The sequence below is a fragment of the Macrotis lagotis genome, chromosome X (assembly GCF_037893015.1).
Source record: "Macrotis lagotis isolate mMagLag1 chromosome X, bilby.v1.9.chrom.fasta, whole genome shotgun sequence".
Lineage (NCBI taxonomy): Eukaryota > Metazoa > Chordata > Mammalia > Peramelemorphia > Peramelidae > Macrotis > Macrotis lagotis.
The window spans coordinates 446,652,379-446,670,201 of NC_133666.1; the positions used below are offsets into that span (position 1 = coordinate 446,652,379).

The 17,823-nt window shown below is 35.6% G+C and overlaps 1 long non-coding RNA gene across 2 annotated transcripts; it reads left to right on the top strand.

The window, feature by feature from the left end:
- The first annotated feature begins 12 nt into the window (after positions 1 to 12).
- Positions 13 to 17,356, top strand: LOC141502115 (uncharacterized). Of its 2 annotated transcripts, XR_012472409.1 has the most exons (4): positions 13 to 91; positions 11,293 to 11,387; positions 16,075 to 16,141; positions 17,108 to 17,356. It is a non-coding gene; the product is annotated as an uncharacterized LOC141502115 (long non-coding RNA). The 2 variants fall into 2 exon arrangements; XR_012472410.1 differs by lacking the exons at positions 16,075 to 16,141; positions 17,108 to 17,356 and adding an exon at positions 1,332 to 1,568 and having other exon boundaries at positions 11,293 to 11,571.
- The last annotated feature ends 467 nt before the right edge of the window (positions 17,357 to 17,823 follow it).

Genomic DNA, 17,823 nt, shown 5'->3' on the forward strand with positions numbered 1-17,823 from the left:
TTGTCTGTGAAACTTAGATATCATACCTGTGCCATGCCAGGGAACTGAACTACTTCAAAAGCTTATGAAGTTTCTAATGATTATTTGGCAAGTAAGTTTTCAGACAATGAAGTTCTATCTCAAGCTGAACTCCCAAGCATTTAAATTCTACTGGTGATGTTTATGCTTGGTCAGGTTGTTCAAAAGTCAAATATATTTGCCTAAAAGACTATTTTACAGAGAACTCATGCAAGGCAAACACTCACATGAAGGTCAGAAGAAGTGGTACAAGGACCTTTTTATGGTCTCTGGAAAGAACTTTAATATCAGTTTCAGACATGGAAGATACTGGTACAGGACCATCCAACATGAACAAAACAGAATTGCAGTAGTACAAAGGAAATGTGAGATGTGAGAATCTAGAAATATCTCCAACTTTTCAAATGGACTATTTTGTCTAACCTCTGGTAAAGTCTTCTAATCTCAAATTAGATTGATGGGTTATGGTTGAACATATTGTACTTTGACCCCAACATCATGATATCTCTGGTCCTCTTTCAGTATAAAGAACAAACAAAAGGGGGCTAATGAAGTTATAGGACTTGAGGACCCAGGAAAAGTTTTGGAATAGCCACTATTTGGTAGGAGATAGATAAAAGAAGAATAAAAGAATTGATAAGCAATGCTGAGGACCCAATTTAGAGATTATCTAAAATCAGATTTATAGTGGATGAAGCCATGACCAAGAGTCTGAAAAAGTATGGATGGAACAGGAAGTAGGGAGTAGGTTTCAAAATAAACTGGTGAAAGACTTAGGTACTATGATCAATACAATTATCCAAGACTCATGATGAAAAAAATGCTTGACATCTCCAGAGAGAAAACTGATGAACTCAAAGTTCATATTGAAGTATAATTTTCTTTTTTACTTTATTTTTCATCTTTTAAAAATATGGCTAATATAGAAATATGCTTTGCATGATTTCATGTGTATAACTGATTTCATATTGATTGTATTCTCAGTGAATGGGAAGAGGGTGGAAAGCTGAGAGAGAATATAAAGCTCAAAATTTTAAAAGAAATTAAGGTTAAAATAAATAATTGAATTTTTTTAAAAATAGGATAACAGAACTGTGACACAGTATATATAATTTGGGGAAACAAAGGAATATATATATATTATAGTTTCTTCTTTATTTTAGATTATAAAACCTGATATGAAATTCAGTTGATATGACCAAGTTTAGTTTCTGGTCCTGATCAATCATTTCATTGGTATAAAGATCTCCCAATGAGAAAACTTTCTCTACAGATGCAGATTTGTAACTGATTTATAATTTTTTTCATCTTAGAGATTGCCTAGGGCATTCAAAGGTTAAGTGACTTGCCAAATATCAAACATCTAGAATGTGACAGATTGAAGCCAACTTTCCATCTGAGCTGTCATGCCCCTTCCATCTACTTTAGCTGAAGAATAAGGTCCTAAGTGAGACAGAATGTTCCTATTTTTCATCTCCCATCCCTGAAGCTGAGGGTGTGTCTACACATAACAGCCACCACATCAAATATTGACCAAAACCATTTTTTTGGTATGTATATATAGCATTTTAAAAATACTTTAGAGGATAAATGGTTTTGTGGTTTGATTCTTCACAAAGAAAAAGGGGTTGATTTTTGGTCACAGATTTCTGAGCTCTGAGAAACTTGCAGAACATTGAGAAGTAACTAGTGATATTTATTTAAATATATAATAATAGCTAGCATTAGATATAATAATAATAATACCCTTTACATGTATTAATTTATTTCATCCTCACAACAAACTTGTGAGGTAAGTACTGTTATTAACTCCATGTCACCTATTAGAGAAAGCGATTAAGTGATTACCTGAGGTCACAGAGCTTACAGAAAGTGTCTAAGGTAGGATCTGAACTCATCTTGCTGTCTCCAAGTTCTATACTTTAACCACTGCTCCTTCTAGGAGCATACATACATACATAATGCTGTTAGTATGAATCTTTTGGGGACTTTCTTTGCAAAGATACTGGAGTGGTTTGCCATTTTCTTCTCAAATTCATTTTTTTTAGGTTGTTTTTTTTTTTGCAAGGCAGTGGGGTTAAGTGGCTTGCCCAAGGCCAAACAGCTAGGTAATTATAAAGTGTCTGAGGCCAGATTTGAACTCAGGTACTCTTGACTCCAGGGCCAGTGCTCTATCCACTGCACCACCTAGTCACCCCTGCAAATACATTTTATAGATGAAGAAACTCATCTAGCTGCCCCAATGTATACACTATGTGTTCATATGCATATTTCATATTTAAACATTTAATTATTAATCATTATATTTAACATAATTAACATTAATCATATTTAATCATAGTTACCATTTAAGTAGTACTATGCTGACTAACCCATACATGATTTAAGGTATTGTATTCTACAAGGAGCTCCAAATTCATAATCATGATTGTAATATTGAGAACAGAAGTGATAAAAGAATTTTGAAATTTCAGTTTTGGAAGGGACCTGAGGGGATCTCTAGTACAACCTTTAATTGAAAAAATAATACAATATAGCTCTCTACAATATAACTGGCCTGTGGTTCCCCTTTCTTCATTTGTATACACCAGCAGTGAGAAAGATTCACTAGCTTACTTCTGCATTTGATACATTAGACAGCTCTAATGATAAAGTGGTATGGTTTTATTTGGGTGGGGGAAGGGAGTTGGTTTTTTAATTGCTATTTTTTCCTTATAAAAAGGTTGAATTTGTCTCTTTGGAATTTCTACTTATTCCTTCTTGTTCTGATTCCTGGGGTCAAGCACAAAAATATGACAGCCTTTGATGTAATTGAGGACAGCTACAATATCATGTCCCCTAAGAGTTCTTTTCTTCAGCAAAAAAAAAAACATCCCCAGCTCCTTCACATAATCATTAAATAGCACAAACTTTCTCCAGGGTAACTGGAAAGAGACAAAAAAGACAGCATCTGCCAAATGGGTCAAACCACTACTAATAACTTGACCACCAGTTTTCTCTTTCTTTAATTTTATTTAAGACAATGGGATTAAGTGACTTGCCCAATGTCACACAACTAGGCAATTATTAAGTGTGTGAGACTGGATTTGAACTCAGGTCCTCTTGACTCCAGGGATAGTGCTCTATCCACTGTGCCACCTTGCTGCCCCCAATTACCAGTTTTCAAAGCCACTGTTGGACAGTCATTGTGAAGGGTCCTACCTTCCTCTTCACTGACAATGAGTAATGACCAATAGCCAACCACAGGTAGATAAGCACAAAACCACTAGGAGTAGTAACACTTCCATCACCACTACCACACCATTCTGAGACCACCAGACTTATTCCTAGCCCAAGGACCATCATGGGAGGGGGATTCTATGGAGTTGGGGGGCTAGACTTCAACTGCCTGTCACTTACAGGAAGGATGGGCCATCTGGACTGAAACATTAAAGTATCTTGAGGAAAAGACAGGAGGCAGCATGGCCAGGGATGTTGAACTACCATCACCTCCTTGACCAACTTCTCTGGTCAGACACTGATGGAGACAGCCCAAGACTGAGCCCAAGAGGCTTTGAAATGCTGATGATTCCAGTCCAGTGCTGGAAGTCGACAGCTTATAGAGGTGAAGCTTGACAACTGTTCCTACAGAGGTTGCAAGCACAACCACTGAAAACCTGTATTTTAAAGCCACTGTATTTTAAAGACTATGGGACTTTCTGTCTGACTTGTAACTGAAATCTTCCATATGTGTGTGTTTTCATCATTAGAATGTGAGGTCCTTGAGAGTACGGACTTTCTATTCTATGTGTAGTCCCAACACTTATCACAGTGCTTTGTTTATAGTGAGAGTTTAATAAATGCTTCATTCATTTATTCATTCATTCATCTTATCAATGTCCTTCCTCAGATGTGGTTCCCAGAACTAGACCCATTGCAACAAATTGTAGTTGAACTAGAGCAGAATTCAGTTATATTATTCCTTCTTTATTCCTAGAAGCTATGTTTTTATAATGCATCCTGAAATTACCTTAAATTTCATACCATACACTATATTTTTGCAGTTGAGATCTTTTTTTCAGATAAACTGCTATCTCACTATATTTCTTCATTCCATATTTGGTAAATTTGATTACTTGAATCCAAGGGTGACTACATTTATTATTATTAAATTTCATCATATTCAATTTAACTCTGTACTGTTAACTATTTGGATTCTGATGCTGTCCCAGTGTTTGACTATTTCCCCCATTTTAGGATCATCTGAAATTTGATGAGCATTCCTTCTATTACTCCTTTATCCAAGCCACTGATAAAAATGTTAAACAGCAAAGGGTTAAGTATAGATCCCTGGAACGCTCCATTGAAGATCCCTTTCCAAGTTAACACTGGACCATTAATGATTGCTCTTTTAATCCTGTCATTCAACCAGATCCCCAACCATCTAATTGTACTATCATCTAGATCACATGTCTCCATTTTTCTTTTTAAAAAAATTCTCCATTTACCCAGTGATTTTACTAGTATAACAAGAGATATTTTAAAGGAATTATGGGCAACATGTAAAGCTTCACTACAAATGCACATTACACAGAATATGTACTTCAGATGTGCCTTCTATACTTGCAGAAGTTACATACTGAAAATTAGTTACTCAGCTTGAGGTAATTAGACAATTATTTCAAGTAGCTGTGTATGCAAAGAGAAAATGTTTAAAAGGGGGGGGGAGTGAGCAAGAGACTGACACTGGAGATAGTGCCAGCTGTTCCCTTGTCCTTTCTCTGTAATTGCACCCAAAGAACCACAGTACTGAAAAGTAGTGTGCAATAAGAAAAAAGCCGACTCTCCTCCAGATTATGTATTTTTAAGTGTAAGCATCCTTGTTATTTGTCTTAGACATGTGTCTGAAATCCACAATGCAATTTAATTTAACTAACGTTTAAGAAATCATGACCATGGGGCAGCTAGTTGGCACAGTGGATAAAGCAACGGCCCTGGAGTCAGGAATACCTGGATTCAAATCCGGTCTCAGACACTTAATAATTACCTAGCTGTGTGGCCTTGGGCAAGCCACTTAACCCCATTTGCCTTGCAAAAACCTAAAAAATAAAAATAAAAAAAAAATCATGACCATGAAGGAAGACATTTCCTTTAGTGGTTTTACTGGAGATTTGTTAGATGGGATAATAGTGCTATCTTCTCATACAGGTACCTAATTTTTCTCCTTCACAGGAACTTTGTTTGAGCCTGAATATTTTTCTTTAACCTAACCTTCCATATATTCATTAATTTCTGAATTGAAGGAGGCAGCTAAAGGATTACTAAATATGTGTATCACATCTACTTGAACAAGCTATAATCTGCAATTTCTTTTTAATTCTTGCCCTTCCTGTTCTCTACATTTTTGCCTCTATCTTCTGGTGCTCCTCCTACCAGTGTGACTGCTCCATTTCAATCTCTTGATTGATCATTGTTCATGGCCTACTCCCTTATGGTGTCTGTTCCCCCAGGACCTTTTTGTTTCTCTCCCCTCCAAGCCCTAACTCTTAGGGATTTCATCAATTACCAAGAGTTTTTCTTTAAAATTTGCATGGGAAAGGGAAAAACATTTTGCTTGAGAAGCTAGCTTGCCCCAGATACAGTTTCCACTAACTTCATAATTCAAATTAATGTCCAGGTCCAAATTCACTTGTTTTTCTCTTCTTTGGAGAATCTGTAATAATATGTATCAACAGGTCATAGTTATAGCAAAAAGGAGAGAGATTTCTCTCTCTCTCTCTCACTCACTCTCTCTCTCTCTCTCTCTCTCTCTCTCTCTCTCTCTCTCTGTCTCTCTGGCTCTCTCGCTCTTTTCTCTGTCTCTTCTTATTCTGTGTCTTTCTCTGTCTCGATCACTTCTGTCTCTGCCTCTCTCTTTCTTTCTGTGTGTCTCTGTCTCTCTCCTTCCCTAGAAAATTATACTCCCCTATAGTGGATTTATTAATCACTATTTTTTTTCTTCATTATCTTTTAGAGGTTATGTGATCCAAAAATTCTAAATAAATTTAAAGATGCAGAGATAAAATGTAGAACTGATACATTCTATCCAGTAGGAAAGTGTGCGTGAAGGGGTGTGTGTGTGTGTGTGTGTGTGTGTGTGTGTGTGTGTGTGTGTGTGTGTAATGAATGTCTTGAATTGGCTTCCTCTGTCAAGTTCAAAAAGGATCTGCCCAAATTCCCCTCTCGGCCCCAGAGTCCAGAGCCGGTCTCATTGCTACAGCTCTGCTCTTGATTCCATGGCAACTATTTTTTGTGCTCTTACTGGCCCAGTCTCTCATTCTCCTGCCCAACCTAGGAAGGTTATTAGCTAGGATAGGCCCCCTTTGTGTTTCTACCTTCACTCCTGGTGGCAGCAGCTTGGGGTTGAATTGGTGGCAGCAGTTAGGACAAGTACATAGTTGCTCACTAAAGCAGTAGCAAAACAGTGGTCCTAGAGTCTGGTCCTTTCCCTCCTTCTTGGTGTCTCTCTTATGGTCCTCCTTGATGAAATTTTCTCTTGCAAGAAATCTGCTGCTCTCCTTCTCCTTCCTAAGGAAAAAGGAGAATCTGAGCTTTAGTCACAATCTCTTAGGTGCCCAAAAAGGCAAAGCCCTGCTTAGAGAGTCCCTCCTAACCTCCACCTCTTTAAACCTTAGCTTGCTTCATGATTTCCTACCTCCTACCAGAAGCATTTATTGATTCACCTAGTCATTAAAAATTTGTCTCCATTTCTGTCTCTCTCTCTCTCTTTCTCTCTCTCTCTCTCTCTCTTTCCTTCCCTTTTTCCCTTCCTCTTCTCTTTCCTATTTCCATCTCTCCCCATGTCTTTCCCCCTTTCTCTCCCCCTCTCATTTCTCTTTCCTCTCTTTCACTCTTCCTCTGTTTCTCTTTCTCCTTTCCCACTTCTTTCCCTCTCTTCTCTCCAAACTTTCTTCCTGTTTTTCTGTCTCTGTCTCTGCTCTACCTCTTTCTGACTGTCTCTTTGTAGTCACCCCAAGAGAATCTAAGTTCTTTGAGAACAAGAGTTTTGTTTTATATTGTTTTTCTCAATTTTGTCTTTTTACCTTCCACACCTGGTAAGTTCCTTGCATATAATAGGAAATTAATAAATGCTCATTGGCATTGAAGTTAAAAAACACTTCTCTATTCCCTCTCCTATTTTTACTCTAAAATTAGTAACCACCTTTTCAGATTCAAATATCTAGATCCTGATGCTTTCAGCAACCTCCATCACTTATTACCTTTTGGGAGTCATTGGGACTCTTACTGCCTTTCTAGTCCTCCTTACTCACCCCCATCTGACTCACTAATCAGCTAAAAAGAGCTGATTGGGTGGTCTTTGCTGATCCTTCAGTCTGCCTGGACACAGCTTCCTATTTCAAGTGAACTTGTTGATTAGAACATCGCTAAGATCCCTGAATGTTTAGAAAGATTTTATAATTCCATAAATGATATTATACATGAAAATATTTTCAAACATCCAATGTGCTATTCAAATGCAAGGTACTAAACTTTCTAAACATGCTTGCTATTTTAGGGCAATCCCTTACTGCTGAGGACAATAGGTGACTAACTGCAAGGATCTATGATCTAGAGGTGGTTACGTGGTGTATTGGTTAGCACTCTGGACAAGGAGTCAGGAAGATTCTACTTGAGACCTTCCTGGTTGAGTGATCCTGGGCAAGTGACTTAACTGCTCTGCCTCACTTTCCTCCATTGTAAAATGGGAATAATAATAGCACTTACCTATCAGTGTTGTTGTGAAGATCAAATGAGATTATATTTGTAAAGCATTTTGTATGATTGTATTTGCAAAACATAAGTAGGCACTTTACAATAATCAGTGCTTATTCCCTTCCCTTTTCTCCTCCTCCACACCAATGTGGATTAAAACTCCTATATAATTTACTAGACAGTTTTTCAGAGAAGCCAATCTGTATGATGAGCCTCTTTGGACTTATTTGGGATAATAAATATACAGTAAGTTCTCCCAGTCCTACCCAAGTCCTCTCCAATCTTAGTCTATTTGCCAAAGCTTGCCGTCTATTGGCAGAGTTTTTGAGAACCCAGCCTCTTGATGGAGAATCCAAGGAGGCCTGAGTATAATATGTGATAGCTTTAATCAAGGCTATTTATATTTGGTGCGAGACCCAGCAAAAAAAATAGTTCACAATTATTAGAGACTAAAAAACATGGTGCCATTCCTTTCAAGTATTAGAGTTGAGGGGTTTAAGTGCCTTTGGATAAGAGGAAAGAAAAATAGGTAGCCTTATAGTTTCAATTCAAGGAGGGCAGGAGAAAAGCAGATTTGGAGGCTTGAGAGGGGAAAAGTCAGTGAAAAAGGAATGCCTGACTTGTTTTTATAAACAAAGAAAGATGTATTACATACCATCCCCTTTCCTCTACATGCTCTCTCCTTACCTCCATCCACAATTGCTTCTTTAATCTTCTTTCTTTAAAAAAAAGGATACAAATTGTACTTCTCTAATTTATGAGTTCTAGTTTTCACCTTATCTTACCCAGAATAAGGATACCCTGTGACTCCTAGGCCATGTTGTCTATTCTCTGGTCTTCCTCCTCCTCTCATCAGAACTCCAGCTCAGTCCTTGGGAAGTTATCAGTCCTTCTGACCCATCTCCAGCCCACATTGCCACCACACATACTCTCCTTCCCTCCACTCCTCTCTTTGCTTGTTTGTATTTGTGTCTCTAGTACTCAGCATAGTGACTCACATGAGATTATTGCTTAAAAAATACTTTCTTGATCATTCATGTATTAATAAACCACTACTAACTGATAGAATTGTCATTTTAAAGCAGCAAGAAAAATGTAACTGAAATATATGTCTTCTCAAAATGTAGAAGGGGTAATATGCAAGGAAGCAGAATGTGATTAAGTATTTTCTACCTAGCTTGAGAAAAGGCTTTGGAGTATGGGAAATTTCAAAATTTGGATTTGGATGAATTATGAGGGGCTCAAAAATAATATATTTCTGTTTCACTTTCTTTTCATGAAAAGTGAATAGAAAATATTTCATTGGTCTTGTGTTCAATCCATTGGGTCTTTCATGTTCAACATAACTATTAAAGTCTTTTCACTGACATTTGCAGAATCAACCTTTTTTTTTATTTTAGGGTTTTCTACCAATCTTCTTAATATGCACTGACACAGTGTTCCATTTGTCAGGATTTCATCCAACATGAAGACTGTGCATTGCTTAGTACGAGATTCTGACACAATTTCATTTGCTAGGATCCTGGAGCACAAGAATAGAATGTCTTCCCTAGGCTTACAATGAATTTACACAAGGTTCTCAAAATAAGGCTGTCACGCATAATAGATGTAATGCAATCTTTGGCTAAAAGCTTTGGCTAAGGATGGCATGTAAAGGTCAGGCTGGTGATTTTCATTCTGAGCTTATACTTTCCTATGTGTTTATCTCATTTCCATTTTATGCAAAGATTCTTTAAACAATAAGAGGAGAACTTGAAATACTCATTTTAAAAAATCCCCTTCATCAGATACATAGCCTACTTTTCTGTAGTTCTCTGATTTTTCTGCTTGATGACAAATAATCTTCAAGAGGTGGTCCAGGAACTATGTAATGTTTGCTCTGACACAGCATGTCATAACTGTTCTATATTAGCACCTATCAATGTACTTACTTCTGTAACGGAATTATTACAAAGCAGTGTTCCTTCATGATCATTTTGTGATTCTCTATGACTCCTTTTGAGACTCTCTCTCTTTTCTTCCCTCTCCATCTTGGCAGCTTTTCAGGTTGGAGAAAGATCCACTTGTTCAACATTACCCATATGGGGCATGCGTTGAATTAATTATAGAGAAAGAATCTCTGTTAAAATCCAATGACTCCATGATAGCCACATTCTGGTTTCCCAAAGAGCTCCATGTACCACTAAATACAAGGATTAAGTAGCACTGCCTTCTATAATAGAACTTGTGAAATACACGTTAAAATGGGCATCCAGGAGGGCAGGAAGAAATAGTCAAATTTTTAAAAATAAAAACTCCCCAAAGCAGCCTCACATTTCATATCAAAAAAGAGTTATTTTGAAACTGTATGTTTTTAAAAGCATCTATGTTCAGTAGGCTTTTAAAAAATACATGTTTCTTAAAATATGTAAAGCATCATACCCATGGAGAGGCTAATGTGTGTCAAGTTTTAACCTACAGTGATTTTTACAGTGAAATAATAGGCCTTTGAGTAACAAAACTACTATAATTAACTCAGTTGTCAATAAAGGCTATTTCTTCGGTCCAATCCATTCATAGCTTGAAATATTTCTAAGCATATTGAACTAACACAACTGAAATATTAAGGAAAAGCAAGTCTTAGCTACACCTGATTTTTTTTAATTTGCTGTTTTGATCTTTCTCTCTCTGAGATACACAAAGAAATTGCATCATGTAAATAATATTGTGACAAGAATGTTAAGTTGGTGCTTTTTATTTGAATATTTTCTCAGTCTAAAACTAAGTATTGCCATTCTATACCAACAAAAAGCATTTCATTGTCTAAGTAATCTATTGGCTATATCAATGGTGTCCTTCTGACCTTAAGGACTTTACATATTTTTAGTCTTTAGGGTCTTAGGAAAAATATTAAAGCAATAAAGGCTTATATTGCTTAAATACATTCAGTAGCAAAACTGCTGAAGGAAATCTCTTACACAATGGTGTTAATTATAAATGACACTTTATTTATTGGTTTGCTTAACATAATCATGGCCTAATAGAGCATTTAAATTATTTTCTTTCATTTATTTTTAACAGGAAATAAGCATCTCCTGTTTTCTCAGTTTTAGATATTTGTTTTCCTTACTGAGACCTCTTATCAAAAAATTAAGTTCAGGGAGTCACAACAATAAACTAAATTAGAAAAATAACACATTATTGTGGGGGGGTGACAGTGCCTATGTTATATTAAAGTCAGGTCTAGAATTATGAAATCAAGCACTCCTTATTTAGAACATATTATCATTACAGTGGTCTTAGGTGACCTTTCCATCTCTGGATAAGAAACTTCCATCATCCAACTGCTTATCTACTTTAAGTCTAGCCTAGCTAGAGCTTTGTCCTGGTTCTGTTGATGAAAAAGTTTCTATTGTCCTAAGGATCCCAGGATTGGAACTGCATCAGTTAAAAGTAGGGAAAGTAATGCTTGACAGTGGTGGTGAGAGAAGAAGAAACTCTATCGATTTATATAACACATCAGTGCCTTAATTATTTATTTGAAATTATTTTCTCATTATTTAGGATAAGAGGACATGGATGGGTTATAATCTCTGGAGGAAGTACACATCATTGAGAAGACAGTCATCAATGTAACTAAGTAATATCCATCTATATCTGTAAGTAGACTGGCTGCAAGCCCAGGTGATTGGTCTGTAAAAAGAGAACCCAGGAAAGTGGACCATAAAGTGAGCTATGGAGAGAGGGCTCATACAAAAAGATGGTGAGAAAACTAGAGGGACATTCATGAGAAAAATGAAAGTCTTGACTTCAGACAAAAAAGACAACTGCCAACAAATTAAAAGAGCACTTCTGTTATCTGAAAGCATGAAACTCAATTTAAATTAACTAACTAACTAAATAAATATATATATATATACATATAATATGTATATACATATGTTTATATATTTATATTTGTATATACATACATATTTATAACATTTTAGTTGAAATCATATTATTTCATAACTAAATTTAAGAATTATATGTTCCTATCAGTTTATATAGGACTGGCGACTTCCTTTATTTGAAAAAAGTTTTAAATACCAATTCTTGGTGGGATTGAAGGAGGTATAGGGGAGGAGGGAGGAAAGGGAGGGATGGAAAAAAATGTGAAACTCGAAATCTTGAAAAAAAGATTGTTGAAAATTTGCATGTATTTTAAAAAATCTTTTTTTAAAAAAGACTTATCCTTTGAGCAAATTTGTTTATTTGTCCAAGAAGTTTGTCTGGAAGATATGTTTCTGGAAAGTGAATCATAATTACTGTTGACTTTAATTATAAAAATAGACATACATTTAAATAGTAGGGAAAATGGTACATTATGTCAAAACCTTGACAAGGAAAGGGTTATGATGGTAGCTGCTCCCATGGCATTCTGGAACTACTACTTCAACCTGGTGTCCTGGAATTCTATACTTTGTAAACAGAGATCTTAACCTACTCCTGAGTTGTAATCCCATATTTCCAAGTTGATGGTTTTGGATTTAATGCATTATCTCATTTGATATCACAATGGTCCTTTCATCTGGGTATTATAGCTATTATGAACATTTTAGGGATGAGGAAACTGTTCCTTAATGGTGAGCTGATTTGACCATAGTCATCTAGCTAATAAACTTCAATAGTGAGATTTTTACAATTATCTTCTAACTCCAAGATGAGAACTTTTCCTCCAAGATGAGAACTTTTCCTACTAAACACATTGTTTAGTAATCCTTGTCAGGGCTATAATGACTGATAACAAGTTGTTTTCCAGATGTTTAGAATGGGAAGGCTGAGGAGAAGAGGGAAGAAGGAAAGAGTAGACAGAGCCATCCTAGATGGAAAGGAATTGAGCAGAAATGGGAATTCTAGCACATGATCTGTCTAAAAGTGTGGAGCAAAATTATAGGTGGGGCCTAGAAGACAAAAGTATTCTAAAGACATTTCTTCCCATACTTGCTTTCTTTTTTTTTAGATTAAAGAAAATAAACAAAGTATTTTGCAAACCCTAAAGCATTATATAAATATTAGCTATTTCAATTATTTCCTGTAAAACAAAGAAGTGGTATTCTTTTCTTTCTTGACCTTGCAATAGAGGTCCCATTAGGACTAGGGCAAGGTAATTTAAGGTAATTTTTTTCATCCTTTTTTTTTTTTTTGCAAGGAAACTATCTTGTTTTTTTAATGTTTAATTACTTTAATGTTACTATTAAATTAATCAGTGTATAGTGAGTTGATATGTTTGTTTCTTAACCACACGAATATACAAAAGTTTTAGTGTTTTTTTTTCACTGCAGGAGAATCTAATTGTTGGAATATCCTTCACCAGGCTGTTCACCACTTGTCTTGAACTCAATAGATTAGTTCTAAGTAAGGAGATAAGTTCCAGACCTTAATCAAAGTCATTGAATTGTAATAGGCCCTTAATAAATACTAGTTGACCTGACTTAATAGCCTAAAGCACCTAAGGGGTAAATAGCTCAATATTCCTAAAATGAAATAGGATTTAAAGCTAGTTCTTCCAGACTCTACCACTGTATATCCATATATCCATAAACAAACAAACAAATGAAGGAGCAAACAGAAGGAATGAATGAATTAATGAATATTACATTTGCAACCACAAGACAAAGAAAAATTTTCCAATATTGGAGATGAATAATTTAATGATAACCACAGAAATGCTCCTATCTTTTCAATCTGGTAGGGTGTTCTTCACCTTCATAGAGTATGCTTAACCCTGATTGCCTCACTTCCAGGGTCAATTCCAGTCATCCTGATTCATATCTGGCCATTGGACCCAGATGACTCTGGAGAAGAAAGTGAAGCTGGTGACTTAGCAGGGCCCACTCACTCAAAACCAATTCATAATATTTGTCTCTATATCACCTCCCCGATGTCATGGTCTTCTTCTAGAACAAAGGACAAATGACAGCAACAAACACGACTAAAATAGAATTGAAATCCAAAATAAGTAGAGGGTGTAAGAGAAGACTTAAAAATTTTAAATGAGTTCAAGTGTCTTGGGTTAGAGTAATGAAAGCACAACATACATAGGGAACTTATGTTTTTGATTATTGAATCATCTTAACCATTGAGTAGATTTGCATAATAGAAAGTATTGGATTTGGAGGCCAAGGGCCTAGATTCAAAACACAGTTCTACCTCTAGCCATCTGTATGATACTGGACAAAAATATTTCTCTGGGCTTTGAGATGAGGTACTCATCTCCCTTAAAAATGTGGCAGTTGATATGGTAGATATGAGGACTGTTGGGTGATACAATGGATAGAGTGCTGGGCTTGAAATCAGAAAGACCTGAGTTCAAATCCAGCCTCAGAAACTTATTAGCTGTGTGACCTTGGACAAGTCACCTAACCTGTTTATCTCAGTTTCTTCAACTATAAAATGAGAATAATAGCTTCTAACTGTTGATGTGAGAATTAATGAGAAAATACTTGTAAAACTCTTCAAGTGGAAAGCACTGGCAACAGTAAACCCTATATAAATGATAGCTATTATCATCTAAGGTCCCTTTCAGTTCTGACAATCTAGAATTCTTTTGGTTATATACATTCTACAAATTTAAAAGTAGAAAGAGGGGTGGCTAGGTTTCGCAGTGGATAGAGCACCAGCCCTGGAGTCAGGAGGACCTGAGTTCAAATACGACCTCAGACACTTAATAATTGCCTAGCTATGTGGCCTTGGGCAAGCCACTTAACCCCACTGCCTTGCAAAAAAAAAAACCACTAAAAAAAACCCCTAAAAGTAGAAAGAAGGGAATTATTGAATTTGTAGAATGGTGAGTTGGTCAACACTGAGCAAAATACTAGAATTTTTTTATTGAACTAATGGCGTGTAGGCCCTCAGAAACAGAAATATTAATACTTGGAAGCCAGCGTCAATTTGTTAAAAAATGAAAGAATTGGCCACAAGATTTCAAAAGAAACTTAGAGATACCAAAATTATTATTGTCATTCATTCCTTTTCTTTTTAAAACTCACAATAATTATTAGGAAATTACTGTGAAAGTAATTGTGTTTTTTTTTCACCAGCATCTATTGTGACACTTGAAAAAATTGATAAATTATATCAAGAACTTGATGATATTCTACAAAATAAATCAATGTTCTATATTAATTCAGTGGTTAAATTGTCACAGAGTGAACAAGAGAACAGTACTGTAAGAGTTGTGAACAAGATGGAGGGTTGTATACTGGATAGCAGTACAATTATGTAGATTGATCTTACTTAAATGAGCTAAACAGTAGAGCAGCTGATACAAACCTGTAGGGAATGTCGAAGATATCTGTCTTTGATCCTATTTTGTTCAGTACTTTTTTCAGTGATTTGGTTAAAAGACTAATTGACATGCTTATAACATTTGTGTATAAGGTGAGGCTGAGAAGCATAACTAACAGATTAAATGACAGAAATAGTATCCAAAAAGATCTTAACAAGCTATAATGACAAGTCAAATTAAACAAGAAGAAGAATTACATAGGATGTGAAAGCATAGAGGGATTATAATAAGAGTTATCAGAGGGAAAGCCAACACTATTAAATTTTATCTTATTTAATTTGACTTATCACTATAATTTGCAAAGTTAAGGCCCAGGCAGTACAAGACAATGTGAACCCTTCCTGAACCATACAAAAAACAACAGAAGATATTTCAAAAGAAAATATAAGGTATATACTATTGAAAATAATTGATCTGAAAAATGGCTAAAAGAGAGATAATCTAAAAATTATCACACTACTTGAAAAGCATGACAAAAAATATCAGATAACTTATTTCCAGACATTTTCAATAAAAATTTCCTAGCTCTTTTAGAACTAGAGAGTAAAGTGAAACTATAGAGTCTGCCAGTCTCCTCCTGAAAGAAACAACAAAATGAAATTTTCCAGGAACATGACAGTCAAAATCTAGAGCTTTCAGGTCAAAGAAAAATTACTATGGACAACCATAAAGAAAGCATTCAAGTATCAAAGATGCACATGAGGATCAAACAAAACTTGATAGCTCCTATTATAATGGAGAATAGAAGAGAATTGGAAATAAAGTATTCCATACTGCAAAATATAAAAGCTTATAATAAAGAATATGACAAAACTGAGTATAATTCTATAGAGAGGAAAGAATTTTTAATGAATAAATAACTTTCAAGCATTATTGATGAAAAGACTAGTACTGGGAATAAACCTTGAAATGCATGCACAGGAATAAAGAAAAAACATAATAAGGTAAATATATTCTATCATTTTAAAGGTGAACATTATTAATGATATGATAATGAATTGTCTATATTCTAATAGGAGAGAAAATACATGCCCTCTCCAAAAGCTATTGTCTTCAAAGGACAATGAAAAAAGTAAATGACAGGTAAGAATCTGTGTTAGTGGTGTTTCTGTTTTTCTGCTCTAATGGTATTAACAGAGAAAGGAAATGAGAGAGGAGGGAAAATAAATTGGGGAGGAAATGAGAGGAAGAGGATGGAATTCACCATCTTATGGAATAGTGGTATATAGGTTGAAGAGTATATGAAAATAGATAAAGGGATGGCAAGAGGGAAGATGGTAGAGTAGGTCTGAGAATTCTATACAAATAAGTAAAAAGAACACCCCAGGATGAAAATAGGGTGACAAAAATAAACAAGTTGGGGGCTGAACAGTAGTCTGCCTGGAATAACCAGAAAAGACTGGTGACCAGGATTAGGTTTGGCCCCAGTAAACACCTCCAGGCTAATCAATTGAAACAGCAAGAGGCATGCCCTGGATGGATTGGGAGGTAGCCTCTGCCTCAACCACAGGAATTCTCACCTCCCAGACAATGTAGGGAGTCCTACATCTGATCCAGAGAAGGAAGAGAACCTCTGTTGATAAGGGACACCAGGTTCAGCTCTGCTGCTAAGACATGGTCCTGGGCAAGAAGAAACCAACTTGGGTCTGGTGAGTGCAGAAGCAATGGCACAGGCCACTGCAGCAATGTGGATGCTTATAGAACTGGGTTCTTGGTCATTGTTTCAAGCCAGGGGGGACAACTGAAGGCCATAGTAACTGGACAAATCTCAGGCAATAAGATCATTTCCAGCAGTGTGTGGAGGGTTCTGGTTGTGGCTTGAAGGAGGAAAGGAGGGCAGAGGTTGGGCCCAGGACAAAGTTCATGAGGCCAGAGTTGTAATTCCCCAAATCCCAGAACTAAGGTGAATGTAACAAACTGCTAATTTATATATATATATATATATATATACATATATATATATGTATATATATATGTATATATATATATATATATATTTAAATAGACAGTTACCATGGGAATAGGGAAAACTGGATTTTGTCTTCACAGGAAAATTCTGAAACAAAAAAAGCTTCTCTTATCAAACAGTAACATCAAATGGCTACCTACACAAAAAGAATTCATAGAATCAAAAAAGAGATTTTAAAAATCAGAGAGACTGAGGAAAAACTTAAAAAAATGACAATAAAAAACCAAGATTAAGAAAATAAAGTCAAATAACTAGAAAAAGGATCTTAAAGAAGAAAATGACTCCTTGAAAATTAGAATTAGGAAAGGGGAAGTCAGCAAAATTATGAGACCAAGAAATAATAAACAAAATGAAAAAATAAAAGAGAATGTAAAACATAAGGAAAAAAAAACCAATCTGGAGAATAGATCAAGAAGAGAAAACATGAGAATAACCAAATTATCTGAAAGCCACAATCAAAAACAGATTCTTGATACAATAATACAAGAAATTAATTACAATTACAAGAGGGGAAAGAACTAGAAAAATTCACTGACCACCACCTGAAAGGAATCTTAGGAGGAAAACTGATGGGAATATCACAGTCAGATTCCAAAAATCCCAGGTTAAGGAGAAAATAAGAGCAACAAGAAAAAAGTCAATTAGAATTGCATAAGACCTAGAAGCATCTACATTAAAAGACTGCAGATCTTGGAATACTACATGTTCAAAGAGCAAAAGAAATGGAATTGCAGCTGAAAATATAATACCCAAAAAGTTGAGCACAATCCTGAGGGAAAAAAATGGATGTTCAATG